This window comes from Nyctibius grandis, chromosome Z (assembly GCF_013368605.1).
Source record: "Nyctibius grandis isolate bNycGra1 chromosome Z, bNycGra1.pri, whole genome shotgun sequence".
Taxonomy (NCBI): Eukaryota; Metazoa; Chordata; class Aves; order Nyctibiiformes; family Nyctibiidae; genus Nyctibius; species Nyctibius grandis.
Window position 1 is genome coordinate 14,186,090 of NC_090695.1, and position 21,262 is coordinate 14,207,351.

The 21,262-nt window shown below is 41.4% G+C and overlaps 1 protein-coding gene across 8 annotated transcripts in view; it reads left to right on the top strand.

Moving 5' to 3' along the window:
* The window catches only part of GHR (growth hormone receptor), a 134,468-nt gene that overhangs the window by 13,115 nt on the left and 100,091 nt on the right, over positions 1 to 21,262 (top strand). For 4 of the 8 annotated variants that reach the window (XM_068424128.1, XM_068424123.1, XM_068424129.1 and 1 more), the window contains one exon: positions 6,892 to 7,039. The exons of 2 other annotated variants lie outside the window; for them this stretch is intronic. The gene's annotated coding sequence lies outside the window, so the exon portion shown is untranslated. Of the gene's footprint in view, positions 1 to 6,891; positions 7,040 to 9,274; positions 9,357 to 21,262 lie in introns of all 8 variants that reach the window. 2 more of the 8 variants (XM_068424127.1, XM_068424126.1) reach the window with 2 other exon arrangements.

Genomic DNA, 21,262 nt, shown 5'->3' on the forward strand with positions numbered 1-21,262 from the left:
ATGTTCTCTTTGGCAGTAGCATGAGCTGAAAGGTTTACATGAATTGAAGATTCATGTCTGAGTATGAAGTCAGGCCATTAAAGTTATCTGCTGATCAGACCCCCTTGAGCGGTTTGTTAATAAAGAAGAGAAAATCCAGCACTGTACTGACTAAATATATGTAATTGCTTCAATGGTAGGTGCTGCTGGGAGGAATCTAGCATCCTTTCTGGAGTCTGGTTTGTTGATTATTGTATGACCCAGTTGGCAGCAAGCCTGTCTTGTGAGGCACAGGACAATAATATCCTGCTCAGCTACTTTGCTAAGTAGTTGAAATACAGTGCCAGCATTATTTGGGACAGATATGTATTTGATAACCTATTGCTGCCAAGTTGCATGATAAAAAGAACAACTTTTTTCCATCGTAAAACTTTCCTGCATTGTTCATCAGCAAAATGAGCCTGAGGAACTCTGCTTCTAGTGAGATGTAAGGGAGAGTTTCTAGTCAAGGTGTCAATAGGCACATCCTGTCGCTCACTAGGAAATCTGCTTATTCTGAAGTTTTCCATACTGTACTAGAAGTCTATGCATTTGCTCAAAATTCAGCATACTTTCAGCTAATTCAGATTGTGGTGTTAAATATATTTGAAAGTTATTTTGATAAATCCAGAAAAACTCAACCAAACACCACCGGTACATATCTTCTTACATAATCTTAATTTGTAACTCTCGTCTCTGCCACGTGGTGACCTGTCTGCAGGGAGCAAGCACCTCTTCACCAATCTCAGAATGGCTAGAAGTTCACTCTTTAGCAAAAGTGGGAATCTGGCAGGCCTCAAGTGCAAACCAGTCTCTTTGTTGAGGTTTACCTGCACACACTCTGAATATGCTGGTTCTTCCTCTACAAAGTTAATGTAGGCACCTGATGCGGTTAGTCTGATCTTCTTTCCTCAGTTTGAATTCCTCTGTTGTCTGAACTCTGCCTGAAAAGTAGATTGGCACGTGTTCTCTTAGTTTTCAAATTAGTCATGCCAGCTATGCATAAAAGAGCTGGAGCAAAAGCATTCCTTATCCATTGTTAAGTGTTTTATTTTCCAGACTAAAGCTGAATACTTGCAGCTCATGTGTCATTATATGCTCGTCATTCCTAATTACTTCCTGGCATGTTCCCGGGTGTTTTGTAGACAGGAAAATACATTTGATTATTTTTTTTTAAACACGCAGCTGAAATGCCTCCGTAACTAGGCTAACAAAAAAAATAATAAAATTCTGTGAGGTAGAAAACTATTGGGAGAAATAACTGTGTGGACATATTACCTTGTTCCTTTCTGAAAGAGTAATTTGCTTCCTCTCTTATTATCAGCAAGCGTTTTGTCCTGAAGGAATGAGACTGTTACATTTCATAACTGGAAATTAGTCATCAAGCACATTTGGTCATTTTCAGAGAATCTAAGTGAGTGATTTTTCCCTGCAGGTATTCAGTATACCACAGCATGTTTTACCAAAGGAGAATGTGGAGTTTGAATACCAGATGTTATAGACATAAATTCATAAACACACATGTACACAGAAGCAGATTTGCAGTTCTGACCCTCAAGATATGGTACCAGCCAGCTACAATAACTCTTCTGAGGCTGGTGGGTAAATAGAAACTGCATCAGTGAAAAAAATGAGAGTTTCACAGCTGGCATTCCCTTTGCTTCTTAGGATTTTATTCTCTCTTGACTGTCAGTTGACAACTTGACTACCCTGACAATGTGCTGGAGTATCAGAAGCCTATTACCTCCCCAAAGAGCTGCTGTTCCTGAATCTGACGGTAAATCTTCAGGGTCACTGCAGTTAAGAGTGATGCAGCTTTGTGGAGCACGCATCAATACACAGGCTTCTTAGGATAGATTCAGACATGAAATACATTCAAAAGCTATGGCTGGAAATTAAAGGCAAATATATTCTACATAAGATTGATTAATTGGGGAGGCTCTTGTTTCTCTGCCGTGGAGGCTGCAGCGTACGCCATGGTGTAGGGTGCCTGTGCTGCATCCCTGTTACGGCCTAATAAGGAGCCGTTGACCAAGTTTGTGATCCCCTTGGACTGAATTAAGGTAAAATGACACCAGCCAGCCAGTTCAACGATTTATTAATACAAACTACAAGGCATGTGGTTAGATACAATAACTCAAAGGCAACTAGTTAACTGGATAACTGAACAAACAAGTCCCGCGCAGCAACAACTCAGCAAACAAGCCCCGCACTACACGCCGCAAAACAAGTCCCATGAGACAATCACTCAATGACAGCTACCTAACTGGATAGCTTGGTAGGATAGCCAAGTCCCAAATTCGATAAAAAAGAAAGAGAGGAGTGGGGGAGAGAAACAGAGAGAGAGAGAGAGAGACCAAGACAAATAAAGAAGATATCACCACCCATGGATCCAGCAGCGTCCCGTTTGTCCTCTTGATTCTGGGTGTCTTGGTGGTGAGGGTCCCACCCTAGCTCTTGGTGGTACCATTTTTATACAGTTCAAGTCCCAAAATCTCTGCCCAGTTCCAAGAAACTTCATGCATATGCATGGTGGGCGTGATACCATATGAGGGTTCTCGTTCTTGCTTGTGGTTATAACACCTACTACGCACATGAGACTCTTGCAAAGTCTGCAACTTGTGCAGCAAAGCTCGCATCCTACAAACTAGGAAATATTTAAGGCAAATGTCCACTAATCTGTCCACCACAATCCCTGTCTGGGAGCAGGGTTTTCGCCGGGCCAATGCAGCTTGTCCCACAGCTGCCTGGTAGCAGGAGAGGTTGGGAGCCCATGGCAGGGGGCTGCCTTGTCATCAGGAAGGGCTAGTCAGCTCCTTTTGGCAGCAGCTCACAGCCGGGTTGGTTTTGACCAGGCCCATGTAGCAGGTGCTGCCAGCCTTGTTGCAGGGCTGGGGCTAGAGGCAGCCTTGGGCAAAAGGGGGGCATTGTGATCTGCCGTTGGTCACCTGCTAGGTGGCCCACGTTCATCGCGTGACTCAAAGGCTTGTGTATCCAGGATCCAAGAGCTCTACAGCCAAGGCATTGCAATCAAAGACAAATCTTGGGCAGGCAGGGGTGGGCACGATTTAGCTGTAGCAGCGGATGGGAAATGTGACCTAATGGTGGCTGGTCTGTCTGGGTGATACCGTAAGTTTGTTAAAGTTGCTGAAGAGTCCTCACATGATGTTACATTAAGTATCTGCACTAGATACCTGAATTATTTGCCTTCTGTAAAGACTCTACTGAGTATGATAAGCCTAAGACTTTAGTTCAGCCACTTCAGTTTGGTGCCTGTTCTTCAGTGGTATGTGCAGAATTTCCCTGGTATGTGCCGTCTGCTCTGATAAACAGGAGCAGAGACTCTTGCCTCAGGTGACACTAATTTATTACTAATACAGTGCCATAGCCATAGTTTGCAATGCAGTCAACTATGCTAAACAAATGTGAAGATACCTGCCCTGGAGAGCTGGCAGGCGGCATTTGGGAATGGCGGAATAATTTATGGTGCCCAACAAAACAAATACAGTCATATGCAGCTGCACTGCATGCTGATTATTGGTGCTTTTAATACATTTTTTGTTGGCCAGATACCTTCTGAAATCTGAGACTCCCCAATATTAGTTGCCTCTTTGTGCCCTGCTAAAATAGCTGTAGGAAAATATTTTTCTGAAATCTGAGGTTTTGAGGGAATTTTGAGTATGGCCTGATGAGGTGTGACAGTGAAGGAATCCTTGAATATTTAATTTAGAGTGAAGATAATTAGTCTCTTCTGTGCAGTGAAGTATATAAGCTTTTCATTATAAGCTTGCCTCTGACTGGAAATAAAGTAGTCATTTTTCTGGAAAAATGTCACGGTTTAAAGCTGGGCCAGCTATTAACCAGGTGGCAGATGCTCTCTGTTAACCCTCTCCCCCCCCCCCAAGGGAAAGGGAAAGGGAAAGGGAAAAGGGAGAGAGACTTATGGGTTGGAAAGTTAAAACAGTTTTAATAAACTATAATAATGAAAAAGAGTATAATAACAATAATAATAGAAATAACCAAATATATACAAATATATACAAATATATACAAAGCCAAGACTGAGAGCTTGGAAATCCTCCTCAGGCAGAGTTGCTCCCCCAGCACAGGCAGAGGGGAAAATGCAGTACCTCCCCCCAGCACGGGCAGAGGGGAAAATGCAATAGCTCTCCCTGCCATCACACCTGCAGGCTTTTAACTGGAAAATTGGCAAAGCTGGTACCAATCAGTGGGAGACAGGAGGGCCCCTCCCTCCTGGGCCCCACCTCCAGGAGGCAGTGGGTTAGTGATAAATAGGAAAGTGAGAATGACATGTATGGGATGGAATACCTCGTTGGTCAATCTTGGGTCACCTGCCCTGTCTGCTCCTCCCTGCAGGTGCGAGCCCCCTTCGGCTCTTCACTCATAAGCAGTGAGGAATTTAGCAGTGACCTTGGTTTCTCTAAGACAAATTGGCCTGGTTTGGGCCAAACCAGGACAAAAAACAAAGTTTTTCAAGAAACTAAGCTAGTTAATAATTTTGGGTTGAATTAGACTAATAGCTTCATCTCTTAGAAGTAGCTGGGATTATATAACTCATAAATGCTGGACTGGTTAAACAGATTTTAAATAAAAATCAATTTTTCAGTCTGAAGCATGATTTTAATGAGTTGAAAACATCTAAACAAAAGTAATTTCAAATAAAGTCAAATAATAAGTTCAAATATTTTCAAGTGTATTCAAATAAATGAAAATACTTTTTATTTTCTATGGCATAAAATGTTGTGAATTGAATAGAAATAAAAATGTTGGTCCTTCTATAGAGTTATACATCAGTATGAATGGAGCCAGCTGAATTTTTTTCATTCATCTGTTACTGAATTGGTTTTTGCTGTTAGTCTAACTGTTGTCAGTTTTCTTTTATGGAGAAGCCAGTGTTTTTATGATGTTCGTGGAGGTATTAAAATGCCTTGAAACAGATAGAATTTTACTAAATGATTATTTACTGGTGCCAGGTATTGATTGTGCTAGACGATAATCTCACATAAGGATTATGGTGGACATAACGCTGCCAATGATGATACTGTGGGAGGCACTGCATGGGTACACCTCCCTGTCCTTGAAGAGTTTGCAGTGTGGATAGGAAAGCTGTCACACCTCATGTGGACGGGGCAGTGGACCCCCACAGCACTGCCGAGTGAGCTCCGCAGCATCTGCGGAGGCTCTGCAGTGCTGCAGGGTTGTTTTGCTTTTCTTCATTACCTAGCTGGTTATTAAGTTACTAAAAAAAAACCTTCTTCACCGCATCGGTGCTCGTGATAGCATGGCAGCCATGGCAAGCCACCGGCCACTGCTTCCTCTGCATGAGCCTCTCCAGGCTGCACGGCTTCGTGCTTGCCTCCCTCCTGCTCTCCCAAATGTCCCATGTCTCTTCTGTAAGTAAGTAAATGTAAATGCAGCTCTCTGAAACTTTCTCCGCTGGTCAGGTTTTCTGACCTTCATATCTTCGTTGCCCTCTTCTGTACACTCTTTGGTTTGGCAACAGCATTGGAAAGGAGAAGCGGCCCAAAGGGAAAGTGGTGTTTAGCAGCACCTGGGAGTGGGGCAACTAATCAGCCCTCTCACGTGTGCTGCTCCTGTTAATGCACTACAGAATTCTTGGTGCCTGTCAGACAATGGCATTTTGTCATTGACTCACATTCAGTTTGTAGTTCTCTTTTTTTTTTCCCCCCAAAACTCCTGTCTAGCCTGTCACTCCTTACGTACATTGGTCAGTTGTAGAATACGACACTCTGACGTTTTAATCTTGTAATAAAGCAATGAGAAAACTGTCTTGTATCATAGAAATCCCTAGATGTAATCACTTCTATGTTGGTTTTTTTTTTGCTTGTTTTTTTTTTTTCCTTATTTTTTTGTGTAAACACAGCCCAAAATAAATGTGTGTTAGAAGAACCTTCAGACTGAAAAATGCTTTAGTGAAATAGAGAAAATCCACCTTTATTTCCAGGTTGGGAGTGGGCATGACAGGTTTTGCTGTGGATCCGGACAGGTCCCACGGCTGAGTTAGTGTGACGTTGGTGCCCTGCTGCGGCACTGTCCTTTCTCAGAGCAAACACTCAAAGTCCTGTTTGGTTTGCGGTCAGTAAAGATCCTGGCACTCCTTTGTTCATGGATTAAGGTGATTAACTGTAGTGGCCAAGCTAAGCTTCTGACGGTATGGTTTCCCCTTTGACCCTAACTGCTGCTTATAAAACTTTGCAAATACAGCTCCTAAGCTGGCAGGGTGGTTTTCTTCAGCTAGAGGGTGAGTCCTTCTAAGAGCTTTTGCTCTGCCTGAGGTTTATTGCAAAATGACAAAGTTCCCTTTGTCTCTGGCATCAACTCAGGTTTGTAAACTTTGTTAACCAAAGTAATACTGAGTTCATATTCCAAAATACTTGGAATCTGGTTGTTGACTTTTGGGTACACAGGGCTGTTGCTCTCCCTCAGCACAGTTTTGCCCTTAAACTTCCAGATGATCCCTGTACACATTTTCTTGTTTATTCCCTTTTCTGTCAGAGGACTCGTTCCTGGAAAATCGAACGTGAGCACAGTTTCCAAATTGTGCTGAGGGTGATCGTTCTCTTTTGCTGTGAGAGTGCTTGGTGGGACGGATAGTGGACATTTTGCATGTCACTGATTTTTTGGCACTGTGGATGGGAATATTTGAATTACCAGAGACAATGAATGGATGGGGTGCATACCTCGAGAGGGATATTGGCAGTTAGGACATAGGTGTGAGGTTCAGCTGGGAGTTCCTGCCTGTAGGGCAAGTGGGAAGGGGTGGTAGCTGGGAGGGGCCATGGCAATACTTGGCAGTAGTGATCTGACCTTCAACCGTTCTCCTCGGCACAGCTTGCCCCCATGTGCTCCAGCCCATCTCCTCCTCTTGGACGTTACAGCTTCTTTCTTCCTCTAACGCTGACCTTGGCTGCACGTGTGCTGAAAGGTGAGCTCCCATTGAACAGCCTACTGCTTTGTCTTGGCTGGATTCCCAATCCAGGTACAGGATTATTTTATCTTTTAGTTATTGTTTATTTTCTTGGTTTTGGGGGGATGGGAAGGACAGAAGGCAGTGCCGGATTAGAAGGATTGGTTTACAGAGACTTGGAAGGTGGAGCTGTCAGTATTGAGGAGTAATGGGTTTTCTTTGTACAGCATTAATCAATTTGCATTCCATTTTCCCTGTGGCAGCTCAGATATAATTACTCCACACCCTGTGCTACTTAGATGAGTGCTGTATATTCAAGTGAACTTTTTAACTTGCTAAATGAATCATACAGAGAAAGTTAATGCTATTTATATTTAATTAAAAATCTGCAAACCAGGCAGGAGGGAAAAGTGTACACAAAAGCAATGTTACCCTTTATGTTCAAGCTAACAGAGGGAAGCCTGGTGTCTTTTTCAGACATGATGACTATGAACTTCTGCTACAGCCAATTGACTGTGATAAGGGCGTTGATTTTTAAAAAGGACACTGTCCACTTGAATGTTGTGAAGTTCAATAATGTTAAAAAAAGCCTGATAGGGGGTATAGCTTCCCTCTTCTAGTTGGTCCTGCTTATTTCTTGATAATGTCATCTTCAGAAGCTGGGGGCGGGGGGGGGGCCTGAAAAGAGGTGGATGCATATAGCAACGTTCATTCTATCTGTCTTATTCCCTGTATACCTCCATGTCTGTTTAGCACCTTGCTAGAGATTTGATCTTACACGTGGTGCTATAAAATGCCTGAAAGCATTTCATTTTTAAAGAGGTGCAGTACGCCTTTCTCTTGCTTTTAATGAAAGTTTATAGCCTTCCTTGTTACCTACTGAATTTTGCAAATGTGAATCCTAAAGGCTGAGGGCGCAGAAGAAATAAGAAGCTGATTTTTAAGCACATTTTTAGCCAACCTCATGAATGTTGAATGCCTGTGGTAAGCTTGGCAAGTCAAGTAACTTCTTAATACAATCCCATTCACTGTCTTTGGTGTATGAATGCCTCAGCTACTTAAAACAAAGAGAGTAGAAACAGCTTCTTTCTTACATCTTCTTTCTCAACCTGTGAGCAAACTGATCTACAGATATACCTGTTGTATGTTAGTTACTCTCTCTGTGTGGACACTACTGAGGTCTCGATCCTGCAGTGAGATTTCTAAGCATAAGCCACTGTTGAAATCACTGGTGCAGGATGGGAAGGCATGCATATCTCTGAAAAGGGCTCCTTTCAAGTCTGGGCAGTGCTGAGGGAGAGCAACAAGGCATGTTTTAGCATGGAAATGTTGGACAGCCAGTTTCAAGTGCAGGGAAGGGACAGGAAGTTCTTAGTAGTAGAACTACTGTGTGGGACTGAGTCATACTTGTTTATATATAAAAAATGAGTTTTCTTGTTAAAATAAGCACCAGTTGTGTTTGCTTGCTGGAATTCTCTCAATTAAATTGCTATTTCAGGAGAAAGAGTGTGTTCCTGATTAATAGGACGTTACCCAAACCTTACCAAAGTACCGGAATTTCGGAGCATTTCAGAGTAAAGCTGCTTTTAAAAGTGAAGAAATCATCTTGCTCCTTGTACTTTCTACTGTTTCTTTAAGCAACACTTAAACCATCCAAGTCTCAATGCCACTTATCATTGGGACAGATATGAACACCAAGCTGGAAAACGGTTCTGCCCTTTGGAATTTGTAGGCACCTTCAGGGTGGTGATAACTGGCCTCTGTTAAAAGGAGAGACAATTATGTTTAATTAATTGCAGTGGAGTGGTTTTTGCTTTTTTAATTGTGCTACCTAAGATGTTTTCCTCCTTAAAGAGACTGTCGTTTGCACGTTTTTTCCATGTCTTAGTGCAAATGCTAACAGCATTCCAGAGCCTTCTCCTCTCGCAGGGGATGGTGCCGTTTATCTCCCTGTCACCTATGGGCTCATATTATTGCACCCAAAACCAAATCCTTCATGTCCCTGTTGCCCAAAATAGAGGTTTGGTTTCTTACTGTGCAGACTGTCAGCATCAGTAGCTAATAGGCTCCCTTTGTAGGTTTGAGGTGGATGCAGCTACATGGTGCGGTGATATTCCTCTGCTTGTGTAACTTGCATGCTTAGTAATCATCAAAATATCACAAGACAACCTTTTGGAAAGTACAGCTGAATTAATAAATGTGTTTCTGATGTTTGTATCTACTGGAAGAAGCGTTTGGAGAAGGGAGGGGAAGGAGTTTTTGAGAAAGAATAATGACTCATCAGAAATACTTGTCTTTTCTTTCCAGTGTTTGGCTGTTTCCATCATAAACTGTGGGGTGATCAATGCCTGTCTGGATAGGATTGAGGATGTGAGATAGCTCTCTGAAGGTGAAATATTTTGCAGTTTTTAACCTCCTTCCTTCCTTTACTACATTTAAACATGCTAAAGGCTGACAAAGTTTAGTAACTGTGAAGGATGTTTGTCTAGTTTATACTAATTTTTTATTTATGATATCCAGCCTTTTTTATGGGGAAAAAAAAAAAGAAAAATGAACAAACAGTGTTTTGTCTCATTTCTGAAATTGCTAACATGAATGTGTGTATCCCACACTAGATGGTGAAGATGAACTCCCTCAGACTATTAGAGTCGCTCTGCATTAAGAAATGTGTGCACTGCACTTAATGAAGTGGCGTTTAGCTTTGCTGGAGTGCAATATGGAGGTTCTTTTAACACACTAGTGGATTCCCAGAACTCTTGCTTTGTAAATAAGGTCTGTTCCCGGAGAGTCCTAGTTGATAACAACAGTTAATATAATACCTGCTGGCTAGGCCTGGCCTTTATTAAAGAGTTCTTTGAAACTTATTTGTTGATTGTTGCAATTAGTTTAGTTTAAAAAAACAAAATGAAACAAAACCCCACAACATTAATTTGGCCTTAGTTTTCTGATAATTTTTTTTCTTTATTTGATGGAGTGAGTGAGATTCAAGTCTCAAAACCCTTGTCTGCCTTTTTATTTGTAAAGCATGTGGTGGTTTTTGATTTTACATGTGATTATGGCCCCAGGAATTACAGTTATATGGATATTAAATAAATTTAATTTTCTGTCCAGGTTGACCAAAGGCTGTCCAGAAATCAAGACACAGAATTTGCCTAACTCTCTGCATCATCAGTTCTTTATAAACTAGTTATTGTTTATTTACCTGTGCAGAAAGTGGGGTTTAGTTGCAAGGCTGATGTCATTCCCCTCTGTTGTTCTCAGAGTCGTTAGTACTTTATATTTGCACAGCGCTGTGCAGACATCAAGTAATGAACCGTTGTCCCACAGTACAGACCTTAGCCAGCTCTGCTGCTGCCGACAAAAGGGATGGGAGCTGTGCTTTGATCCTTCTTACCTTTAGTACTCTCTTAGAAGTTAGAGATTTAACTTGATTGCCATTATCAGAGAATGGGTGATGTTAGACATAAGTCATCCAGCGTTGACGTTCACCTCATGTTTTTCTGTTCCCTGTCTCCCTTTGCATACATTTCAGTAGTTGGATTCTCACTGCCGAATTACTTAATAGTTGGAAAGTAATCAGGTTTTGAAGGGTAACCTCTTTTTGTTTTCCCTTTTCGTATCACTAGACACTGTATGAATGCTTAGTGGCAGATAAGATTTGTTACAAATGACCTGAAAAATTGTAGGCCCTACACAATGGTAGGCCCTAATGGTAGGCCTAGCATGTGTGGCACAGTTTTATCTAGCACTACACCAACAAGGGAGACAAATACACTATAGAAAAAAAGGAAAAATAGCTATACAATTTAGCAGGATGTTTTGGCTAGGGTAACTAAAGTTTAAGTAACAGTTTTTAGTGAACTAGATTCTGATTTTAATGTGTCCCTTTAAGAAGGGGTCATTTGTGCTGCCTTGGAGGCTGGTTTGTGCCCTTATTCACTCTGCGCATCCTAGCTTTGTTTTGGCAGGACAGTTGCACTCTGAATCTTTTATTACAAGTTTATCAGCTAGTTGGAATCACCTGTCAGTCATGGATCTGAAATGAACACAGGATTAGAGTGGTTCAAAATTTATAGCTCAACATGCGCTTTACGAGTGACTATTCTAACCAATGGAGAAATGCTGCGGTTATAAATGTTCTAAGGGGCAAGGAGTGCAATAAAATAATTCAGCCCGCAGCTGATCCATTAAAAATTAAACACCAGTATAGTATAGAAGTCTTGTTCTGGTGTATGTAGTCATAAAACCAGTAGAACAAATTACACAATGCACTTCTGTTTTACCATTGCTCTGTACAAATAATAACCATTATTAAGCATTTCTTTCCCAGCTGTTGTTACAGACTAACATATTCGTCTGTAATATATTCAGTGAGAAATGCGATTAATAAAAAATCCTCTCCTTTATAGAAAAGTATTTCAAATATAATAGAAAATGATAAACATTTTGTAGCTCTTTTGAACATCCAATAGTATGGTAAACAGAGTTTTGAACTTAGGGATTTTATAAACTGTTAAAAGGCCTATCATTTTTTTCATTCTCAAAATTTTGCCTTTTGCATATTCTGTTATTTATTGTTCCCACCATGCCCTCTTATGGACCTCCACAGTTTTGGTCTTTGTTAATAGTTTCTGTTTATTAATGAGACTGCATCTCTGCTGAAAATGGCTTGACAGCTAATGTGATTAACAGTATTCAAAACTGGTACAAAATTTGCTTTTTTCTCAAGATGTTAAAAATTATTTTTGTCTCTTCCATACTGCAATTCCCCATCACATCACTAGAATCTCCTCTTGACAACAACGTGGGATTGTGCTGGTGTTAAGCGGGGCCAGGCAGTACTGTCCAGTCGAGCATCCTGCCATGCCAGCAATATTTTCCACAAGTGCTTTTGCTGAATGCTAGCTCTTGGTTTTCATCCGTTTGTCCTTCCTGCTTGGGAGACCCCTGGGATGATATATTTTGGGGAGCCACAGGGTTATTGGGAGTGAGGGCTGGGAGAGGGAAGGCACGGCTGCAGCATTCCTGCTGTCATACCACAGCCCCTTAAAAATGGCGTTGCAGCATTCCTCTGAGATTGGTGTCTCCAGTGGGTGGCAATGGCTGCCTGGGAGCTGAGTATTGATACCTTGAGCATGCCTGGCTCTGTTTGTGGCACTGGGGCCAGCTGGTGCAGAGTGGCCTTCCTCTTTGCTATCAAGCTGTTCTGCTTTTAAGTCACAGAATCACAGAATCACAGAATGTTAGGGCTGGAAGGGACCTCTGGAGATCATCTAGTCCAACCCCCTGCCAAAGCAGGTTCCCCTAGAGAACGTTGCACAGGGTCGTGTCCAGGTGAGTTTTGGATACCTCCAGAGAAGGAAACTCCACAACCTCCCTGGGCAGCCTGTTCCAGTGCTCTGTCACCCTCAAAGTAAAGAAGTTTTTCCTCATATTCAGATGGAACTTCCCATGTTTCAGTTTGTGGCTTTTGTCCCTTGTCCTGTCGCTGGGCACCACTGAGAAAAGTCTGGCCCCATCCTCTCGACACCCGTCCCTAAGGTATTTGTAAGCATTGATAAGATCCACCCTCAGTCTTCTCTTCTCAGGCTAAACAGACCCAGCTCCCTCAGCCTCTCCTCATAAGAGAGATGCTCCAGTGCTCTGATCGTCTTTGTAGCCCTCTGCTGGACTCTTTCCAGTAGTTCCTTATCTTTCGTGTAACAGTTTCTGTCTTTCTTGTAACAGTTCTTAAGTCGTGCTTGAGAATTGTTTTTAACTGTGGTACTTGACCCAAGCTGCGGGTCCACCAGGGCTCATGGTAACAGTTTAGCTCTAGAGGTAACCAAACTTCATGGGAACTGGATAAATGCTCTTCCAGGGACAATATGCCTGGGAGTGTTCCCATGCACTGTTTAGTTTAGAACCAGGCTGGTTTTAGACCCAGCCCAGATGGAAAGATATGGTACTAGTCCTTTTGCTCCTCCTCTGCCCTTCCAAAGAGAGGTCAGCACAGCTTCAGCAAGCCAGTGGTCGACATGGGCAGGCCTCTGACATTTTGAGAGAAAAGCAGCAATCATCGTGAGTCCCAGTGATGGAGTAAGGAGCGTCTAGATGGATGCTGAGGCCAAACTGGCCAAGGATTTTGAATAGGAGGAAAATCTTGACTCGGTGTCCATCTAGTTTGAATAGCAGAGAACAGCATTTTAATTTCGGTTTCTTTTACAAAGCAAGTGTTCTACTGCATTTTGTGACTTTTGAGGGTGCCTGGCTCAATCCTTAAACAAAGCAAGTAACAGCGAGAAAACCGGGAGAGATGGGGAAAACTCTTGCTGCTGCTGCTGACGTGCTGTGTGATGGGGGCTTTCTTGCAGCGGCTCTGACATAGATTTCTGTATGGATAGCCCACTTGACAATGCACACCATTTAATACTGGGGATCTTTTCCTCTAAATCTTTCCTGAATCATCACCTGTGGTTTAATCTATGCGGCAGGGACCTGGAGTGGAGACATGTGGGGGTGGTAGTGCCAATTTGTACTGCTGATGTCACCCAATTAACACTGTCAGGGAGTACACTGAAGAAATGGGCGTTTATATTTAGAAACTAGGTAATTGGAGTACACTTGCCTAATATTCTTATTAATTCTGTGTGCGGCCCTCTCTTTTATTTAAATTTCTTTTACTGTTTTTCAGAGGTTTGCTATAAGAACTTTCTCCACATTAAACCTGGATCCAGCTGTCCCTGCTAATTTTTTTTTGCTAAATTTTAAAAATCAGATTGACTACCACAGCCCTTCATCTTACAAATTTTGAAGTTAAGCAGATTAAATAAGAAAATCTACAGATTTCCAGTGACATCTTGACAGCAAGTAGTTAAACTTGAGAGTTCTTGATTTCTTGGTATCTGTAAGAAGGCATCAAAAGAAAATTAGCTTTTTGTATATACTGCAAATGTGTGTGTTGACTCACTGAACATGGAGTTAAATAAATTCCACTGATCACCTTCAAGAAATAAGAAATTTTTTTCCCCTCCATTGGTGTATGATTTGGCTTCTAAAATTTTTTGCTCTTGCCTAAACCTGTAGGCGAGCCATAGCTGAACAGTGTTACGTACGGTGTACTGCAGAAGCATCTGTGTGGCTGCTTGATGTGTCTTGCTTATGTACTTAATATTAGGGTTAGACTAGTGAGGGAGCTATTAGAGAAGGAGTTAGCTTCTGTTATAGCATGTTGTGATTGTCTAAGTGTTTTCAGCTAATACCTTGTTTCACCTCATTTTCAGCCTGTTTTTGCAATTCCTTGATCCCTTCTACACTCTTCCTCTTGATCAAGTTAAAAATTCCAAGTTTATAAAATCCTGTCTAGATTCCTTTTACAGCAATCATCTCCAGTATCTTGCACTCGAAACGTGTTTTTTTGTAACACCGAGGTGTAGCTCAGTGTGCTTTTACATAGTAAAAGCTTTTACATACATTTACATAGGACTTGTAAAGAATGTATTATGATCCAAGAAGTTCCCTTTTTGTAGTAACCTAGAAACTTACCTGCAGTTTTGTAAGATGTTGTGCAACAAATTAATAATCACACAAAACTGCTGTTTTAAATGGCTTTCCAATAGAGACATCAGCCAAGGTTCTTTTTTTTCTTTTCTTGTTCTTATTATATTGTATAATTGGTTTCTGGTAGTATCAAACCACTAGGAAATCTCTCCCAGTAACATAATTAATCTCTAAATGTTACAATTCAGTCTTAGCAAGGTCTGCTTTCCCAGAACCTCACATTTTACAACAAGATGCTTTGAATCGTGTGTGCGCTTTGGTGCTGTGCTGTAGTTTTGGCACTCGATGCAGTAACGTGTTCAAATTGGAATACCTAGTGCTTGCATCACTTCAGCTTTTGATTACCAGCGCTGTGTCACTGGGCAGTGCTTACATCTAGACTTATAGATCATAAATGTATTCAAAAGCTTATAAATACATAGCAGCTTCCTCATAAGATTTGTGGCAGTCCAGCTTATATTAAAAATAAAATAGCATCCAAACTAAAAATCTCCACGATTGGCTTTAATGGTCCAGGATTTTAGTACATGAGCTTTTGGGTCTATAATTGCATTTACGCATATGTGTCAGTTACTAGTACTACTAATAGAATATGCATACTTAGCATTTATATGAAAAATACTTTGACATATGTTGAACTTAGCAGGATGCTCCTTAAAACATCATGGCTGCATTAAGTGTGAGCTGTATTCAGCAGCATGAGTTTACAGTGGGGAAACACCTGAAATCAATCAAGTTTTTGGAGCAGACCTATCAAAACTCCTTGGAAAATTGTGCAGAAACCTTACTGGGCCTCATATCCATATACGCTATGTGTAGGCCACTTGGTGTGGAAACTGATATGCTCTTGATGCCTCCTCTGGCACCTGATGAAAAGTGCTATCTCCACATACTGTCCAGGGCTGCCAGCAGATGACCCCCAGTGGAGTCTAGAGAGAGGAGACATCGCTCTGCCTTGGTGCAGGTGCTGCCACTGCTGAATTCTGCTTCTAAGCGATCTGGAGGAAGGAGCAATAATAAAGAAATCGTGCAGTTCTTGTTGGAGCTATTTGGTTACCATGAGCCCAGTCTCTCTAGATGGTGATAGATCTCTGCCTTTCAGTAAGCAAGTTCGAGTTGCACAGAAGGTCAATATAAGATATGAAAGCTTTGAGTGTATTCATAGTGAAGACCCACACTTAAAGAACAATTCTGTGTTTAAACAGAAAGGCATTTTTTGTCTTTGTTGAATTGCAAATTAATTTGTGTTTTTCTGTGAGTAGCGTTTTGTTTCTAAAGCTGTCAACTAGCAAATAATTCGCTTTCAAAGCAGGATGGCCTGAATGGGAAGGACTATCTAAATAAAAGAAAGTGATTTGTATTAATTTAATATTGAAATACCAGGATTTTTTGAGGGAAGAGCATACACCTGAAAATAATTGTGGCTGATATTAAACCAAAGGATAATAATTTGCATCTCTGTGGAACGCTTTTCATATGCTTTTGAAATACCTGAAATACATGATCTCAGCAAAGAATAAACACCAGGAGGTTCTTCAAGATTTGGGCTAGAAAGAACAAGCCCAAGAATTGCAAGTGTTGCTCTAGAAAGCCACTGGTAGTTTTGTGGGCATGAAGCCTTTGTCTCCCAAAGCCTAAAAATGTTTATTATTTGTCAGTCTCTTGAGCTGCACCTAAGTTGTATAATGCATACAATTGTGAGACATTCTCCTCTTTAATATTATATACTCTTACTTTTAGCTAAACACTTAGCTAAACTCCTGTCTAAGGAGATCGTGGACCCCTGATGTCCTCAGTCAGAATAAAATAAGTACATGACAGAGACAGAAGAACAAGAAAAGACCAACTCAGTTCACACACTTTACGGCCTGGTCCTCTTCATATTAAACTAATAGAAATTCAGACCTTAAGCCACTGTGGCTGGTAGCTTCAGCCTTCCACTTTTTTCATAACTGGAAAAACGCCACTTTCTAAATAAGGCAACAGTGGTTAATTCTTTCAGCAATGGGATAACATTGTTTCAGCCTCAGTGAAAGTTCAGTACAGTAATATGATTGCTTAAACATCTGTGAATGCAGAAACGTAATGTAATATTTGCGCTCATTCATATGAACTAATTTGCTTCCAATGCGTAATTTTCTGTCTGTGCTTTTGCTGACAAGTCCTAGAAGATGCTATGCCTGTGCAGAAGAGTTTGGATTAATAGTGCTGTGTAACTAGGGGTGTTTTTCATGGCCATGCGGATTTTTGACTTTTTGGTTTGTTTTTTTTTTGGTGGGTCTTTTTTTGAGTCTGGAATTATGGCAATACAGTCTGACCCCCTTCAAAGCAAGGGCTAGAGAAACATAACCCATGAGTCTTTGTATTATGCTTTTGATGTTTTTTTTTTTATGGCTGCAGTGTGTTAAGCACCACACATTCTACATCAGGATAGCAAACCTCGGCACGCTCGGGGCAGGCAGGTGTTACGACCTGGTCGCAACTAGTTCATAAATCCCTTGGAGTAAATTAAGGTGAAACGACACCAAATAACTGGTATGAAATTAAGAACAATTTATTAATACAGGGAAAGCGGCATGGTTATAAGTGTCTTGGGTTTCTAAAGGCATAGTGAAAAGAGAGAAAAGGAAAAGGGAAAAGAGAAAGAGGATAGAGACTATGAGAGAGAGAAAGAGAGATCACCACCCTTGGATCCAGCGATGTAAGTTGTCTGTAGAGTTGGTAAGTTGCTTGCAGAGTTGCTCCTCCGGTAAATCGCTTGCAGGATCGGTCCTCAGGTGGCGGGCGGGAGCGCGCACCAGCATCCCAAGTGAGAAGGTCTAAATACTTTAGGTCATTTGCATGCGAGATAGGAGAGGGTGGTAACATCCCTCTTGTCTCCCCCCCTCTGCTCGCTTCCCATGCTAACTGGGACGCCTGCGCTTTGTAGTCTTAGATTGTTCTCGAAATGAGTTGGTGGTCCCCCAAGGGGTGTCTGGTGGTCGTGAGCCCCTAGTTGTGGTGTCCGCTGTATGACCCCGCTTCTGCACAAGCATGGCTGAGGCCTTGCAAAGTTGTTGCACATGTAGGCTGGCCCCAAGGAAAAGATACCGCAGGACTTATCTCTTCCTTCAGCCAGAGTTGTAAATCACAACAATTAAGGCACAGCAGGGGTATTGTTCTGTTCCCAAGACCCTTATCTCTTGCCAGACTTGCAGGCCTCTGTAGTATGCATACCCTCCTCCAGCCAGAGTTGTCAAACAAGTTGTTTAAGGCATAAAAACTCTGTCCGTCACAGCAGGACAGACTAGACACAGGAGAAGAGTGAGGTGGAGGTGAGGGGACCAATGGCTCAATGTGACACGAGAGGCCACGACAGATTCAGTCCGTAGATGAGCCGGTGTCCACTCAGGTGTGCTACACTGCAGCAGGCAAAGAAACATTTTGGGTTTGAAATGTGTCTCTGGTAAGATGCTCACCACTCCCGATACTCAGATAAACACTGTCAATAACCATGCTAAATTGTTAGTCTATATTTTTTTTTCATGTAGAACCATTTTATTCTGTAATTTATCAGACTGTTTATATTTTATTACATGCCAACTCTGATAGCTTCTAAGTTAGAACTTGTACTTCTGTGGTTATAGTAGATTTTTAAGCAGTTAAACTCATTTAAAATAAGGGAAAGAAAAGTCATGTGCACCCATGCCAAGTGACCATCTTCACATTTCTTCCCTGAAGCAGAAGTGCAAGAGGTATGTTCATCTCTTGTTAGGAAAAGGCAAAGCTTATCTTTATCATTACATCTTTTTCTGAACAGTGGAAGTATTGTTCTTCTTCTCGCATATTGACTTGGTTTATTTAAACTTGACATTCATGTAAACTGCTTATGTATTTATATATTTAAACTTCAGAGAAAATAAGAGAAATTCGTTTAAATTCTTTATTCTTCACTTGAAGACTGTTGCAGCAAAGCCAGCTGGGTTTGTATGGTATTGTTTGTCTCCACTATAATTTCAACTGAGTAGGGATCTCGTCACAATGCGTTTGCCCTCTAGCATAAACCCAGCTGTTTTGGGCTTCTTGTACGGTTAAAGCCAAATTCAGTATCTGTTGATGCTTTGAAAGATAGCAGTGCTCTTTAAATGAGCACTGCGTTTGTGATAGCGGTGGTTTCAAGTACCTATGTGATTTTTGTAGTAAAGCAGACCCCTGTGTTCACACAGCCATCAGCACTGGGGAGGCGGTTGAAGAGGCTGGTACTGCTCACCTGGGTGTTGGTAACTTCTCATGGTGGCAGTGAGATAACTGCTCTTGAGTGATCGTGGTTTATTTAATTAGAAGGCAGATTTTCAAGAAATGCAGTTGCCGCTGCATTTAAGTGGTTGCTAATAGTGATACTGTTTGCAAAATCTTCATTTTACTACAAGACACATTTCTGCAAGTGCGGTTGTGTAAGAATTGGTGGTCTGAGCTGTTCCCTTAATGCTTTGGGCAGGTGTAACTTGGGAGTAACAAGAGCAAGCCGCAAGAATCGCTGGACAAAATCTCAAGCCCAGTGTAAACAAGCAGCAAATATACGTCTGAGGAGTTGGGTCTCTCCAGGGTTAGAACCACAGTAAAACAAACCTGGTTGTGAAGGCAGGATTTGAGCAGTGAGGGAGGATCTACTTACAATGTTTGGCTCAGTTTTCACCCACAGCTGTGCAGGACAGTGTGTAAACATGGCTGATGCCTGCTGGTGTTCTGATGCCATTTTAGGGTTCCCCTTGCTTAGATAGGAAAGGATCCGATTTCTCTGAACCATCAACTTTCTTCACTGAAATTCTTAAATCTGTAGTTCATTAAACATCCAGATTCGTTAGTAAATTGCCATGTGACCCAGCTTTTTTCTTTACAGTTATTTTACAGAGTAAATCCTGCTAGGCTGCTCACTTGGTGTGATTCATCTTTTTTTCCTCAAGGTGATGCATAAAGAAAGCTTTCTTCTGCCTCCCTCTTGCTGTGTGTAATACCACAGTGCACAGGGGCGGAATGATGTTTATCGTGATGTTCTGTATGCTTCACAGCTGCATGTCAGTCATGTGGAATTGACTTATTAATGTTGCTGACAAATCTATCCACAAAAGTGAATGTAAGGTAAGTGTAAGAAAAGAATGACCTTTTACAGTTCTCGCTGATTCATCACACAAGCTCACAAAGGGATCTTGCCATAATTCATGATCCTACCTTGGGAAAAAACCAAGTATCTGACTGATGTTAGCTTTGGCAGTAGATGTCTTTGTAGCTTAGAGTATTAATTGAAGTTTTAAGGGCCGGAGGGATTACTTGAACATCCGTGCAATTATCTTAACGTTCAGGAATTTTATATGTTTATTTTTAAAGACCTTCTTTCCTTCATTTCTCTTCTAGGACTGGAATTCGAAAGAATGGATTGCTATAAATGTTTCTAAAATTATGTTTCTGCGTTAAATACGTATTATGATAAGGGACTTCTCACTGGGGCTCACATTAGGAATTATATTCAGAATATTGTTCCTGTTGCTATTCCCTGCTGAATTTCTCCATCTAGTAATATTACTGTTTAGGAAGTGATAACATATGCATGTAACAAGTTAGTTGTAAAAACCCAAAATGGGTAATCTGAATGTGCTACTAAAACAATAGTAGTCAAGCACTCCGATCTCTGGTTGCCAGCTTTAAATTACCATCATTGTTGTAAATCATGCGAGGGGATTGTGGGAAATAGAGCTTTCAGCTTTTCATTACAAGTCCCCCATTTTCTGTCCAGTGATCTAAGGAAGAGCAACATGCAGCCATCTGTCTAATAGACTGCGGTGGTGCTTTACAGACCATTACTCTCAGCCCTCCAGGGGAGTAAGAGTGGGAAGAAGGAACATGCCTGAATGTTGCAGTATCTTTGGGATCGTCGTGTTTCTTACTACACAGTTTCGTAGCTAAGAGCTGAGTCCACTTCTTCATGTAACTGCTGCGTAAGGGGGCACTGGCGGTTTTCCATGTTAGGGACTGTGCATATGTTACACATACGCATAATTAGCTAGTCAGCAGTGGAAAGGAGAATAGCATTTTATATGTGCTCTTCTTTGCTGTATGAGAGACGTTTCTCCTTTTTACCTTTAAAAAGTAGAATCCAACTCCAGCATACCTCAACTAAATGTATTCTCTGCCCTTGCGTAAATACACGTACCGTCATCGGTGGGCAGAACAGGACCCCAGAGCTACCTGTATAAACACTTTGGAGAATCAGGAAGGGAAAATGTCACACTCTAAAGACTTCAAGCAGTGTGTAGGGAAAGTATTAATTTAAAAATGAAGTCTTAATATCTTCCATTTTCAAACTTTTCATTTTACATCTTCAGATGTTATCCGTGCTGTTGTTATCCATAGGACTGACATGCAGGCTCTTCCCTGGAAGCCCTATTCCTCTTGTAGATTCTCTGCACTTGCTGTACTGTGACTCTGGGGGGTTCACAGTGCTTCATGGCGCTCGTTTCTTCCTGGGGTGTTTAACAAAGAGGCACCAGAATATAGTTAGTTCTTGATTAATGACTTGTGAGCCAAGAAAAAGGAAGAATTTAGTTAGTAAGTGACTCAATTGCTGGCTCAACGTATTGCTTTCCCTATCTAAAAATGAGGGAAGCTTTTATGAATAATGTAAAAATCATTATTCCTGCGTCTAAAGCGCATGGTATTTGGGTTAGTGTCTGTTGCCAGTTATAAGACGTTCCTAATGTTTAACTCTGCCTTAATCCTTCC